Source organism: Cygnus atratus, unplaced genomic scaffold, assembly GCF_013377495.2.
Source record: "Cygnus atratus isolate AKBS03 ecotype Queensland, Australia unplaced genomic scaffold, CAtr_DNAZoo_HiC_assembly HiC_scaffold_49, whole genome shotgun sequence".
Lineage (NCBI taxonomy): Eukaryota > Metazoa > Chordata > Aves > Anseriformes > Anatidae > Cygnus > Cygnus atratus.
In genome coordinates this window covers 77415-80000 of record NW_026110095.1, presented here as the reverse complement: position 1 = coordinate 80000, position 2586 = coordinate 77415, and positions in this window count along the sequence as shown.

The following is a 2586-nucleotide window of genomic DNA, read 5'->3' as shown; positions in this document are numbered from 1 at the left end:
TGGCTGGCTGCCTGGCCGGTTTTCTTTAGCTGTTTTTGAAAATAAATATTATCATTGTTTATTATTATTATTATTATTATTATTATTATTATTATTATTATTCATTATTATTCATTATTATTTATTAATATTAATTAAAATATAATAATAAAATTATATAATATAATATAGATAATATATAATATATAATATATACATTTTATATATATTTACATATAATTATGTATATAATAATATAATTATAATGTATAAGTACATATATAATATAATTATATAATATAATAAAAAATATAAAAAAATATTAATGTTAATTATTATTTTCCGCTGTAGCTAGCTTTAGGAATCGTGTCATTACTTACCGTCTTTCGAAACCTCATCCCTCCCCACCCTCCCCAGGCGAACAGCAGTGGAGCTCACCTGGCGGCTCGCCGGGCAGCAGGGGTCATGGAATAGACTTGGCTGGGTGGCCGACCCCCACGCCCCCCCCACCTGCCAGCTCCAAAGGCACGGTTGGCGGGCTGCGGGGAGGCCAAATTAGGTGACCTAGCGTTCACGTGTGTGGAAACGCATCGATCGGCAAAATCGGTGGGACGGTCCGCAAAAGAAGGCTAGCACAGCAAAGCAGAGCAGAGCAGTGCAAAGCGAGGCGAAACAAACCAAAGCTCTGCAAGGAAAAAACCGGTGGCAAATCAGGCCTAGGAACGGCAAAGGAAAACAGCGCCAGGAAAAGCAAAGCAAAGCAGAGTAGGAACAGCAAGGCAGAGCAAAGAAAAGGAAATCGGTGCCAGCAATACAAACCAAATCAAAAAAAAGCAGCGCTAAGGAAAGCAAATCGAAGCAAGTGCAGGAAAAGCAAAGCGGAGAAGAGCAAGGAAAAGCAAAGCAAGGAAAAGTAAAGCAAAGCAAAACAAAGCAAAGCAAAGCGCGACAAAGGCAAGCAAAGCAAAGAAGGGCCAGGAAAAGCAAAGCAAAACAGGGCCGGGGAAGACAAAGCAGAGCAAGGCAAAACAAAGCAAAGCAGCGCAAGGAAAAGCAAAGCGGTACTTTTTGTCCTTTGGGGAATCACGTAATGTCACTTAGCGTCCTAAAAAACCTCACCCAACACCATTCCCAGACGAATAGCAGCGGCGGGACCCACCTGGAGGCTCGCCGCAGAGCGGGGGATGCAGAAGAGACAGTGCCGGGTGGCCAGCCCTCCTGCCCCCACCCTCCGGTTCCGAGGGGACACTCGCCGGGCTACGGGGAGGCCAAGGTGTGCGTCTGAGGGTTTATGCGTTCATAAATACACCGATCGACTCATCGGCAAAATCGGCGGGACAGTCTGCAAAAGAAGCCTAGCGCAGCAAAGCAGAGCAGAGCATTGCAAAGGAAAGCGGAGCAAGACAAAGCAAAGCCCTGCTAGGGAAAAGAAAGCGGAATGAAGAAAAGCAAAGTCAAGGAGGGCCAGGAAAAGCGAAACAAAGCAGGGTGAGAAAAACCGAAGCAAAGGAGGTCCAGGAAAAGAAAAGCGGTGTCGTGAATACAAAGTAAAGCCAAACAAAGCAAAGCAGGGCCCGGAAAAGCAAAACAAAGAAGGGCGAGAAAAACCGAAGCAAAGGAGGTCCAGGAAAAGAAAAGCGGTGTCATGAATACAAAGTAAAGCCAAACAAAGCAAAGCAGGGCCCGGAAAAGCAAAACAAAGAAGGGCGAGAAAAACCGAAGCAAAGGAGGTCCAGCAAAAGCAAAGTGGCGCCGTGAACACAAAGCAAAGCCAAGCAGGTCCAGGGAAAGCTAAACAAAGAGGGGCAGAAAAAAATAAATAAATAAATAAAAAATGGCAGGGCCAAGAAAAGCGAGGCGATGCAGTGAATACAAAGCAAAGCAAAGCACAGCAAAGCAAAACAAAGCAAAGCATGGCAAGGAAAAGCAAAGCAGACCAAGGCAAAGCAAAGTAGCACAAGGAAAAGCAAAGCAAGGCCAGGAAAGGCAAAGCAAAGGACTTTGAGGCAAGGCAAAGCACAGCAGGGGTAGGAGAAGCAACGCAAAGCAGAGAAGAAAAAGCAAAGCGGTGCCAGGAATACGAAGCAAAGCTAAACAAAGGAAAGCATGGCCAGAAGAGGCAAAACGTAGCAGGGCCAGGGAAGGCAAAGCAGAGCAAGGCAAAGCAAAGCCCTGCAAGGAAAAAGAAAGCCTTATCAGGCAAAGAAAAGTCAAGCAGGGCCAGGAAAAGCAAAACAAATCAGGGTCAGTAAAAACAAAGCAAAACAGGGCCAGGAAAAACAAAGCAGTGCCACGAATGCAAAGCGAAGCAAAGCACAGCAGGGCCAGGAAAAGCAAAGCAAAGAAAAACAGCGCTGTGAAAACAAAACGTGTAGTGTAGTTACTTAGTGTCGTTCGAGATCGCACCCCCCACCCGCCCCAGACGAACAGGGAGGGGCCCGTTGCCGGGTTACGGGGAGGCGGGGGCGTTCAAGAAGGCGAGGGTGTGGCAGCAGCCCCCCGGTTGCCTCGGGCCGCCGGTCGCTCTGACATCAGAGGCTCCTGCTCGGCCACGAGTGGCTCGCCACCTGTGCGACTCAGTTTGGCTGGCTGCCTGGCCGGTTTGCT